Source organism: Gobius niger (assembly GCF_951799975.1).
Source record: "Gobius niger genome assembly, chromosome: 5".
NCBI classification, from domain to species: domain Eukaryota; kingdom Metazoa; phylum Chordata; class Actinopteri; order Gobiiformes; family Gobiidae; genus Gobius; species Gobius niger.
Window position 1 is genome coordinate 25,043,452 of NC_136856.1, and position 12,097 is coordinate 25,055,548.

The following is a 12,097-nucleotide window of genomic DNA, read 5'->3' on the forward strand; positions in this document are numbered from 1 at the left end:
GACGATCCAAGAAACCCATTTAAAAACGGAGTGTTTAAGATGGAAGGGCTATGAGGGTAAGTAAGGACAGACGATAAACAATGGCAATTAAATTTCCTACCATCCCAGAAGTCTCCATCCCTTTTTCCTCATGAGCTACTTTGAATAAAACTGCAGAGAGCTACTTAAGCTTTGAGGATACAACTGTAACTGGGGAGCGTCCAGAGCACACCACGGACAATTGAATGACTCTGTACTTCAACAGAAGCAAAGAAAATGGATTAGGTTTCCTCTGAATATCGAACTACATTTATCCAAAGGTTTTCGTATTGTGTTCAGTGTGTCCATAACTCAATCGTTTGGTGTGGGGTAGACTGACAGAAGCACGGCTGCACACATCTGCGCCGATGACAACCACCATTCATTGCACTCATCCTGGTCTGTTGTAAATGTTTTTAGTGGTAGGGGAAACCGGGGTACACAGAAAGACCCCGTCCACCCAGGGATCGCACCCTGGACGGTCTTGCCATGAAGCATGAGTGCTAATCGCTGTGCCACCATGCAACATTAGAAGAAGTCCACTTTTATTGTCTCCAGAGGCTTAGTCATTTGCACTTCCTTTCAGGCCAATGTGTCCTTCACTTCTTTATGCAAAAGGGACACAGATTATTGTTGTGAGCAGTACATCATGGTGGTTACTTTGCAAATTATAATTGTTCTTGAGTTCTCCATCATTTCAAATACATGATCATTCTGGAACATGGATATGCAGATGCACGTGACAGGTTTGAATCCTTTTCCCTTATTAGTTTGATGGATAATGTGTGATAAGTTTCAATCATGATATTATTTCAGCAAAGTGTTTGTGTTGTTTTTTGTGACATAGTCTGCTGTATTCCAGGCAACTGGTAGATTTCTGACTTTTGACTGAAAAATGTCTTGGACCAGCACTCGAACTGGTTATTACTACTTGTCAACTCGGAGATGATTAAAGCACTTCATGGTCTCTTCATGGTCTAAATCTGTTAAATTTAACTGTGATTTTGTCAGTACATCGCCCTTTTCAATCTCTAAGCAAAATGTGCCCAGTGCCCCAGTTGCCCTTGAGACTTTTTCTAAGGTTTAAAACACATTTTCTTGAATCTGATTATTAAAAATACAGTTCTTCTGCTCTTGTGACTCAGGGCGAGTTTAATATATATAATTATTTTGATATAATATGAGGTCAACATCCTATAAGTAAACAGTGTAAGTTTAAGTCTTTAGGTCTTTAAGTGTTCTCATGGATTTGTCCCTTTTAAAATCCAGATTAATTACTAATCTCTTCAAATTGGCTTTTACTACCTAGAACTCACTGAATTATGTCTAGGATGTAATAAAAAAAAATGTTTTAAATGTTTTTAAATTGTTTTATCTTTTTGTGAAGCACTTTGATCTTCCTGGTGTTGTTGTAAAGTGCTTTTCAAAAATGATGATGGTCAGACTACAGGTACAGATAAAGACAGCAATGGCGGCCCCTAGTGGAGAAAAACAGCTGATGATGTTAAATTTGGACACAGCTTTCAATTGAACGGTTATATCTAGTATGAAGAAACATTCTTTGAATGTTTGCACCAAGAAATGCTTTAGCTATCTGAGCCTGGGTCAATCTGCTATCACCAAGTAATGAAGAGTCCAGGGCCTATGTAAAGTTGTTTGCCCAGGACCAATGTTAAAGCCAGCCAATCAGCCTAACCCTAACATTGGTCCTGAGCAAACAACTTTGTCATTGGCCCTGGACTCTTAATTACTTGCTGATATCAGATCTACCCTGAGCCTGTTCCTACAAATGCACATATTGGATTAATTAGGTTAGTAGTTGTTAGATTAAATTGAACGTTTTATGAATGAAAGAATGAAAGAATGAAAGAATGAATGAATGAATGAATGAATGAATGAATGAATGAATGAATGAATGAATGAATAGCAAAGACAGGTGCAATATTAAGAGGAGGTATGTTTTGTCCTTTTCAAGGCATTTATATCATTTCTGTGGCTTCTATATCATTAACATCTTTTAAAATTATGTTTTGTGGCCACTTGATGTGTATCTGACCCCACAAAAAGCATAAACTTCAAAAATTCTGCACATTTATTAATGGTTTCTAACTAGGCTTTTACCCAAATGTGAAAACGTCTGGACCATTCATAATTTGCGATGTTTGGTGACTAATGCTAACGGCTATAGGGAAAATATATTGAGTAGGCAAATAGCCTCTGAATAGTCTCCTGGACAAGATTACTTGCTTATTGTCCACATAGGATCCAACACCATATCTGTTCTATGGTTAGCACCTTTTATGTTGTAGGAACTGCCGTTATGACTTTATTCAGCTGGAACGTTCTGATGTTGTTAGTGTCCCAGTTACCAGTTGCCTGGAACGCAGCAATAGATAAAGGGATAATTCCATTGAGTTCTGACTCACTCATTTCTCATTGGTACTATAATAAAACATGTTTGGGGCTGCAACTGTTACAAATGTTTACCTCTATGTAGTATGTCACTTCCTGCCAATGTCCAATAAGGAAGTGCAATAATAAATGTCACAAAAAATGTCAAATCAGGGAAAGCATGGCAAAAATGTGTTACAAAACTTAAAGGGACTACACAGAGTTTAAAAATGCAAAAAATATGTATTTTCCTCCCCCTACATGTTCCAGCAATGTCCTAAGGTTTAGAATGAGCCCAGACTTATTCACCACAACTGCCTCTAAAATCCTGCACTGTCACTCAAAATGGTGTTAATTCGGGTCCGAATTGCCGTCATGCACTTAATATAGAAGGTGCAGTTACACATATGACCTGAGGTGGCAGTAGTGAGTATACAATGGCCAACTTGCATCTAGCCCCTTAAAGCCACACCACATAAATTTTTACCTGGTAAATGGAATTGAAATACCAGCATTTAGTTTATTTTCATCATTGAAATATATATAAACATATATAAATGTACAGACACACATGTGCCTTTACTGTGAGCGGCTCCAGCTTGTCTCCATGGAGATGTCGACTAAAGTCAGCAGAATTTGAGATGTCAGTGGGTTAGTTCCTCATCCAAATCCATTCTTTGATTACCCACTGCAGTAATAGCAATTTCTGAGTCGAGCTGGTCATTGGGAACATGTGTTGTACTGATGGCAACAGTATAGTCCAAAATGTTACGCAGTGTGCCTGTAAGTGTATTATGTGTTACCCAAGTTTGTGTAAAAAATTTGTCTGATGTGTTATATGCACTTTAAATTGTGTATTTACATGTTTTATTTTGTCTAAATGTTCTAGGCCTGTACACAAAAAAGTGAGGCAATGTAAGACGATGGGGAAGAAAATGTATAGATTTCCTCAGATTTCTTTAATCTGAATGATTATGGGTAATTATGTAATCATACAACTCGAGCAGTGGTTTAGTTAAATGCACATTCAACCTGCTGTTAAAATGTTCTTTTCCACCAGGTGTCACTGTTACATCGTGAAACTCCCCTCAGATTTTTCTCCTGTAACCACTGAGCATAAACATTTCAATCGACTATATCCTGCATTTCATAAACACTTTAACCGTTTGTTATCATAGTCTGTGTCCCGTTTACAGTCACGTCATGCTGATGGCAATCTGGACAAAGTATATTCCTCATGGTCCGCAGGGGCCAGTTTTCTGCCATATGAAAAGCAAACATTGGCGAAAGAGTTGATGTCCCTGTTACGCCACATGAATGAATGAATGGCTGTTTAACTCTGCTTATGAAAATACTTTATCTGCTCTCTTAACTGTTATGTTTTATTTATGCTTCATTTGTTTTATTTGCCTTAACACACAAAATCTTGCTCTGAAAAAGTATTTGAATTACACTATGTCTAAATTGTGCTCTACAAAACTTGCCTCATCTACATGTCCCTGAAACGTCCTCATCTCCTTTCGGTTCGTTTTGAAACTTCTTGTTGATATGGTACTTTTTTTTTTCATCCGTGCTTTGTGTCTTGTTTTGGAGAGCTTTGAATGGTGGCTGATTCCTTTGAAAGTTGCACTGAGCAGAGGTGCGCTGAGGTCCTCCTGAGTGGGACTGCAGGGGAGTGAGGAGGACAGTGACAAATGGGTCTGAGCGGAGTGTGCTGCTCCTCATCACTGACTCATCCCACTCGCTCTGCCCCGGACGCGCACTGCACGGCAACGCGAGTTTGAACCGGACCACAAAGAAACACAAAGAACCAATACCAGTACAATAAGTACCCATGCGGTATACAAGATCAACAGTCTAATGCAATGGAATCAACAATCCATTGCATTAGACCCTCAGATTTTTCTCCTGTAACCACTGGAGAATGTGCTCGCCTGAACCGAGCACATTTTCTCCCATTCAGCATGACCCAAATCTCAAAGCTTCTTGGAAAAAAAAAGATTCAAAATAGCGATGATAACTAGACGTAAACAAGGATGAAAGCGCGACAAAAACGTGACAAAAAGTGACCAAAAAAAGTATCAAATAAGCGGCAAAAAAGTATCAAAAAAGTGGCAAAAAAGTATCAGATAAGCGGCCAGAAAGCATCAAAAAAGTATTTAAAAAGTATTAAAAAAGGATCAAAAACAAAAAAAAATGCCTAAAAAAAATATGCGACAAAAAAGCAAGAAAAAGTGACAACACAAGAAAAAATCTTTCATATCAGGCATTACACTGGCCTTTAGGCTGCAAGCTCACCAGTCAAGAAGCTTTCAGATTTGGGTAATCGTGAACTAGAGAAAATGCGTTTGGTGGGGGTTAAGAGGTTAAAATGTTAATAATTCATCTATCTGTTACTGCCAAGTTACAACATGTTGAGCCATGCTGTCCAACTGCCCACTCCCCATGGCGGCCAGCAGAGGGTGACAGACACTCAATACATGTAGGTCCTGCGTGTGTGGAAAAATCTCCATCCAAGCTTGTGCCATACAGTCATTGTCCCTAACTTCTAATATTACACCCAGTCAATTGTTATTCATTGACATTGTTCTGTTTGTGATGCATATTTTGAAAAAGACATTTGCTCGTGAGCACTGAGCAGCAGCCTTGGGGCCTGTGCTTCATCAGTATTCATTCGTCACTGGAAACTATCTACTGTGAGATGTCTCTCAAATATGATAGATGAGTTTGATGCTCAAGAATCTTGAATGCAGGAAATGTATTTTCTCTCGGACTGACAGAAAAACTTATTTCATTTATTTATGTAGCAAAAATGTAGAATATATTTGGACGACGTGAGCAGGATTGCTGCAGTGTTGTCATTTGTCATGCTAATGCACAAGAACTGTTTTTGGGTTAATGCTGATACTAAAACTATACATCTTGAGAGCCTGAAAGCTTACGTCAAATCTATTGACTGCTCTATCTACGAGGGCAATTTCACAACTCTCACATGAAAGGTATTAGGAACCTTTTTTCTATCTTATTTTTAGAAACTTAAGTATATACTGTGATTGATGTAGTCAGACATGAACATTTCACACAAAATACATAATGAGTCTGGTGTTGAAATCGACCAAGAGTCCCTAAGCAATGCAAAGCCGTGAAATAATGAAATAATAATTTTGAATTATAAACAGCATTAGATTGGTATTGGAACCCACCAGAAAGAACTACAGTGACCTGTGATTAATCTCTGATTACATCTTCGAAAGTATGTTACATGACATAGGTTTATTCTATAATATGATTCATTCTATAAACAACTTGTAACTTGTAATATAGCAAGCTGCTGTGATTTCATTTAAATGCTTTTTATATGCTTTTCTCTTTAAGTTTAAAACTGATGATAGTATGGTGCTAATCTGTATCAGTAAAGCTCATTGTTTACATCTAAAGTCAATGTAATGTAGACCATATAATTGATTATGTTTTGGCTAAATGAATAATACAGTGAGGATGGTGTTAAAAACAATTTCCTCCAGAAGTTTGACAAGTAAGTTTTCAACGTTACATTGAATTGAATGAGCAGTCTTACTGTACAGGCCTCTGAAGATTTCCGAATAGTATCTCCACCTCGGGGCTTGCAACAGGGAGAAAATACAACTTTACCACTCGCACACTGACTTTCAATGACGTTTCCTACTGTACTTCGCCCAAAATAACTTTGAGTGAAGCTGCACTGCATTTGCCCTCTCAGTACACATGCATCTCATTCTTGATGCCAGAAAGCGTCTAGTGCTTCTACATCTCTCTCCAAACCGTCTGAGATTGTCATCTTCTTTCCATTTCATTTTTTACTGTTCCAGGGCCCAGATACCTGCTCTGTTCTTATCAAAAAACAACCTGGGAAGAGAGTGCTTTACCGTTTCCCATACAACGCTCCAAGTGAGATAGATTTTTATATAAAAGTAGGCTGTAGAAACTGGAGGAAAATACAAAAAGTTCTGAAAGCTTGTTAAACCCTTCTTAGCCTCAGCTCCAGGACAAGCTTTTTCAGGTGAGTTTCGGGGAATGGATTTGTGCATTAACTGATGGGTTAACATGTAGAAGAAATAGTTTAGGTTTCAGGTGTACAAGGATGCAAATAGCAAATGTTTGCACCGGTTTCCCTCCTGCCATAACCAGCCTCATTACCATGAATGGACACAACAACGACAATAAGTGCTCCAGCTGGAAACCCTCTGATTCCCAGATGAAAGCTTAGACCATTGCACTACTGCCACATCCAGATGGTTGAAACTGCTGGCTTTTATGTTCAATTGTGTCAGTCCCGAGAGGAAGGAGTCAATGAACTTCTGACCTTTCACCACACATAAAATAGAGAGTTTAGTTAGTTCTCAAGAGGGAAAACTTTATACTTCATAAACACATGTGCAAAATTAAAGAGTTGTTTTAACCGTCTGATGCTTTTCATGTAAACAGCTTGCTAAATTATTATTTACAGTAAATATTTCCCTGAACTCTGCCCATAAATGTAAACTTGGAGCTTTGGTGGGAAAGTCCCATCCACAGCCTTATGTGCATTATGCCTGTCATGTATAAATCACCACTGCATCATTACTTAGATACAACATTATTTTTGTGCAGCAAACCAAATCCATCCATCCATGCTCTGCTGATTTGGCCAAATACTGAACCGCAGTGATTTTGGCCAATCACATGACATTATTGCCGTGAGTGGGTGGGCATAATATTTGCAGAAAAACATTACTTACTAACAATATGGTGACGACAGAAAATAATGACATTCCTCAAAACTATATATAGATTTGCGGTTTATTGTTTTGAGACTTGGCTGTGATTGGCAAAGACGAAGTGTGCTTGATCCAGTCAGCAGCAGATGCTGCGCCAAAGGTTTGCCCTCTCCCCTAACGATTTAAGTAGGAGCAATCCCAGATTGATATCAGTGCTAATGTTGTTGGCACCGTAGTATCAATCTGGCTCTTGCCAGGTTTGAGACCTGCCAGGAGCAATGGGAGGCCGCAGGGGAGCGCCTGGGAGTGGGGACCCAGCTCCCGATCTTGAGCAAGGTTCATGGTCATGAGCATCAAGGTGGATGAATATCCTTTAGTGCATGTTTTGGGTTTATGGGAGAAACTGAAGTACTCAAAAGAAAGCCATATACAACTTTGACACAGAAAGGCCTGAACGGTCTGAATTTCAAACCTAGGACTTTCTTCTTGTGTTTCATAGGCGCCCAAACCCATTTAGCTACCATGCCGCTATGGTTGTCCTGCTTATCTAATCATTGAGCTTGAAATGCAGCCTTATGATCGAGATTTCAAAAATCAATATGCAACTCCCAAAAATGTTGCGTTGTACTTTGGATAATCGCACTATGTATGCCGTGTTATCTTCAAGAAGCCAGGAAAGTTAATATGGGTTCACTGGAATGTCTATCGCCAACCAAGATTAAACAAAATGATCTCCTTTTATAGAGACAGGAGAAAGGACAGATACTGCTCCTGAATGTTTTGCCTGCCAGGCATCATTTCAGAGAAAGAAATGGCCATTATAAGATTATAAAGTTTCAAACGCCAAAGATGTCTATTCCTGGAAAAACTTTTCATGTTTGTCAAGGTAGAAAATCATTGTTGAGAGAGTTACATTCTTGCATGAAATATGATAGAGAAAAGTTGAATTGTGCTGACAGTGCGCGGTTTGAACGCCTCCCACCAGAAACGCACCGGAGCTGTCCTGATTTGTGTCCTTCCATTGAAAGATCACATATCAAAAATGTGTGGCTACGAAAAGAGAGAGGGGCCACAGATGGATCCCTGAGGCACACCATTAAGCAAAGTTCAACTGCGTAAGCACTTCTTCGGTTACAGTGCCATCAAATGTACTGCAGCCGATGGAGAGCCTAGGGATATTCTTTCTCAAATTTGTGAAGAGGAAGATTCAGAGTCAGGGCTTTAGATAGTGCTGAAATGATAAAAGAGGTATTCATAAAGCAGCTAAAGACGGAGATATCGATTGAAAACAAAAGCAAGTTTCTGACTCAACCTTAACCTTAAATCACTCATTGAAATGCAACAATAAACTCAGATATTCTAGCAAGAAAAAATATGTCTGACACTAACACAAAATTGTCAACTTGCATGAGCGGAGAGAGTCAGCTAAGGGCAGAGCCACGGCAGCACGTTTTGGCGGACTTCAGAAGAAAGTTCCTCTGGGGTTTGCAGATGTTCCTTTAATTTACAAAGCAAACTAATCTGTCCAGCATGCTGTGTGGGGAAAGTGTGATCTCCACTCAGGGCGGAGGAATGACTGAGCTGCCCCAAGTCTCCCTCAACGCATCTGTAATTAAGTGTGTGCGCCCCAGGAGACAGTGGGCTTCCAGAAACAAAAAAAAAGCTCCTTATAAGTCTGTTAACACATTCACACTTTGTGCTTTGGATCCTTTTTTTGGCCAACTCATTTTGTAGTTGACGCTAAACCAGTAAGTTTTATGTATTTTTAGTGGTGGGACTTCCATCGTCAGACCCACCAGGGACCAAACTGAGGCAATGTGATACTTACTGTCATGTCTGTGCTCTTTGGTCAGTTGAGGTAACTACCAAAACTTCACAAAAAAAATTGAAATTGAGTTATTTTGCATCAATATTCCCCTGTGTGTTCATGTGCAGAACAACATAACATTTTTATTTAGGTCAGGAAGAGAACGTAGCATTGTGTGTAGATATTATTAAACCCTTTTGTGGATTGTTGTTCACTGTAGAATCTTCATACATTAAAGTCGAGATGTTTTGCTGGAATGCTGGTTGTTCAGAAAAGCATAATGACAATACGGAATGAGATCATGTGTGTGTGACATTTAGGAGAAAAAATTCAGATTATTTATGAAAAACACTGAAGATGGCACATCATTGCATGAACGGTTTACTTACATTTGAAATTCTGATTTTGCAGATGTCGTGTGGTCCCTTGCTTTGCTAATGTCGCCACACAGTAGAGGCTGTTACACAATGGCTTTTCACAATGGAGCACAGGGGGAGGCAAAGCAGTCACACAACTTGCAACATGTTACACCAACATAGATACACTTAAACGTGGAAAGAAAGAAAGAAAGAAAGAAAGAAAGAAAGAAAGAAAGAAAGAAAGAAAGAAAGAAAGAAAGAAAGAAAGAAAGAAAAGAAAAAAAGAAAGTAAGACAAAATGAAGAAAGAAAGACAAAAAAGAAGGAAAGACAAAAAAGAAAGAAAAGAAGAAAGAAAAGAAGAAAGAAAAAAGAAAGAAATAAAGTAAGACAAAATGAAGAAAGAAAGAGAAAGAAAGACAAAAAAAGAAAGAAAGTATAGAAGAAAGAAAGAAAGAAAATAAGAAAGAAAGAAAGAAAGAAAGAAAGAAAGAAAGAAAGAAAGAAAGAAAGAAAGAAAGAAAGCTCTAAGAAGAAAAGTATACTTTATATCATAAAAGAGATATAACATGGTAGGAGTATTTATTCTGGTGTGTTAATGCCCTTAGGTCAGCTCAGCAGAGAGTGCAAACCTGCTCCTGCGGTAACCAAGAAAGTGAATCAAAAATGAAACAAAAAAAGAATGAGAGCAACAAGCATAGGAAGATCATTTGACCACAGTCAGCATGAAAACAAGTGTAGCGAAGATGTCTGAACTTTGAACCTATCCCGACTCCCGCAGGTGCAGACTGCCATTGCATTCCTGGGCAAGACACTCCACCCACCTTGCCTATGTATGAATGTGGTGTGCGAGTGAGTGTTTGGTGGCGATCGAAGAGTCCAATGGTGCTGATTGAGAGCCGCTCTTCTGTCAGTCTTGCCCAACACACCCATGCACCTCACAGAAGGTACCCACTGTTCAAAATGCAAGCCAGTAGGTGATGACAGCATGACTGAGATATGCAATATGAAGCCCACACTCTCGGGCTCCAAACGGGTCCATAACGAGTCTTGGTTCAGGCATTCAGAAGACAAGAGGGCCTCTCTGGTGCGATTGTCTTCCACGATGACATCTGTAATCTTTATGCACTGTGCATTGGAAAGCTCAAAGCTTTAAAATATGGTGTCTCTTTGTAACTTTTAACAATAAAGGTAAATTAGGTTTCTTCTTGGGGAGCCTGGCTGTGCCCCCTGTAGACATAACGGGTCATAAATCCACTTTTATCGCTCTGCATTCCTAGGTATGAATGTCCCCAGTACAAAGCTGTATTAGGTATCACTGTGCAAACACAATGCCCATGATGGGGCGCTCATGCCGTAGCTCATTTGGTATCTTTGTGATCGGGGCAGCGGAGTCGGATTGCACAGAATGTTTATCTCCAGTTTCATCTCCCAATTCTCTCCGCACCAGAACAAGGCGATTTGAGAGTTTTTCCTTCCGTTTTGCTGATGCAGGTGAGACATTTCTTCTGAAACCTGATGCAACAAAATAATAGTCTGTGCCTGACTGTATTGAAAGAACAGAGAACATCAGTAATATTTAGAAAAAAGAATAGTGACAACGAGCACGACCATCAAACCTGCCCCCCATTTTAGCTTTGTTTAGTGTTTCGTTTTCTGTAATTGAGTTATTCTGATTCTGTTTGATTCTGGCCTGGGGGCTGTACAGCTTTAATCAAAACTTTACTCTTAATGAATTGGCCATTTTTAATCTAAATTTGACCCCGGTTTTAGCACATTAGATAAACATTTATAAACTTTTTATGCTCTCTCTCTTAATACAAAATTAGAATAATTTTTAAACCGTCTCTACTACAACCGCCTATTCTATTACGAAGTTGCCTTGTTACTTTAACTGGTTTTAGTCATTTAAGTCACTGTCTTTATTGGTTCGAGTACCTCGGGTCACACACTGACTGGAAGATTCTCAGAAAGTTCTCATCATGGCTGGGTCCACTTCACTCTGCCCCTTTTAAGTGTGTCCCCCCCTGGGGTGTGGAGTTATACATGCAGGCCTATTAAATATTAATAGGTACAGGCCAATTAAACTGGCGAACTGGGAGCCAGATCTGGTCTGCCAAAAAATCTGGTATGGCCCACTGGAAATTTCCCATAGCGATGAAAAAAAAGAAAATTGTGACGCAGCCGATAACGCTATAGCTTATGCACTAACTTGAAGAAAGCTCAGCAGCCACTAAAATCATAATAATTGCAGAGAAAGAATCCTTGTAACCTTCACAGTGCTAATAAACGGAAGTGTAGCGTCTTGAATTTTTAAATCATACTGTGGGGAGTTATCTTTGTGAGATTGTCCAATTTGGCAATCCCATTATTCACTTTAATCAGTGTTGATGAAGGGGATAACTGAGGCAATAGAAAATGTACAAGAATGGACTGCTACTATTAACAGTCCACAGACCATTAACCTTCTCCTAAAGGAACAGACCACCGTTTTTCCATACTGAGATTATGTTCCTACCTGAGCTTAGACGAGTTGATGTGTACCTGTCTGGTCTGGAGTGCTCAGTTACACAAAAAGACCAAAGATGTTGTTAGCATTTGGCTTCTCCCAGCATAATCCTATGGCTCCAAACGGGGTGAAGTTAGAAGCGACCACGCCCTTCCACGGGCACGCACAAAGACCAGGGTTGGCCTGTTCCTTTAAAGGGGCTAGATGCAAGTTGGTCATTTTATACTCACTACTACCACCTCAGGTCTTACGCGTAACTGCAGCTTAACAACTTTTTG